An 872-nucleotide genomic window follows, 5' to 3' on the forward strand; every position below is an offset into this window, starting at 1 on the left:
CCACAACCCTTGGGAAGATCCACAACCCTTGGGAAGATCCACAACCCTTGGAAAGGTGCACAACCCTTGGGAAGCTGTGCAACCCTCGGGAAGATCCATAACCGTTGGGAAGGTCCCCCACCCCTTGGGAAGGTGCACAACCATTGGGAAGATTCACAACCATTTGGGAAGAGTATAGGAAGGTGGACAACCCATGAGAAATGTCTCTCCATCCACCCTGAGCTTGCCGCAGAGGGGAGTGACCCATGTGCTTTCTTGCCCAACCACCATGCAATGAGCCCCTGCAGTGCTAGGGGTCTCCAGGCCCTGGGAGCATCCCTGTGTCTGATGCTGGGGACAGGGTGCTGGGACCCACCTCCTCCAAGCAAAGGGTGACCCAGTCCTGCTAAATCAGCCTGTGCAGCCTCGCAGCAAGATTACTTCTCCAGCCCCTCACCGCAGCCATCGGGTCTCATTGCTGATCCCCTCCGGGGCTGTGGGACCCTCCATGCTGTGCCGTCCCAGTGATACAGAGGACTCCGTGGTTTCCCACGCCTGGGTGAGTGAGGGTCCCTGTGGGGACCTGGTTTATCCCCCACTCACAAAACCCTCCAAGACATCAAGGCGGGGGGGGGGAACCCCACCCTTGTGAAATGGGATAAGCCAGCAAAAATCCAGCCTGGGAGGTCACCGTGGTCTCCTCCAGCCTGGGCGGCACAAGCACGCATCGGGGTGCATTGCTGCAATGCTTTCACCCCAAAGCACTGAGGGCACCCATGGGTGGGAGCACCCCTGGCTTGTCCCTCTGTCCCATATTCCACAAATGGCTCTTCCCACCACCCTAAAACCCCTTCGAGCCCCTCTGCACCCCACAGCCTCCAGCCTTGGCGAGT

The sequence above is a fragment of the Fulmarus glacialis genome, unplaced genomic scaffold (assembly GCF_000690835.1).
Source record: "Fulmarus glacialis isolate BGI_N327 unplaced genomic scaffold, ASM69083v1 scaffold26646, whole genome shotgun sequence".
Lineage (NCBI taxonomy): Eukaryota > Metazoa > Chordata > Aves > Procellariiformes > Procellariidae > Fulmarus > Fulmarus glacialis.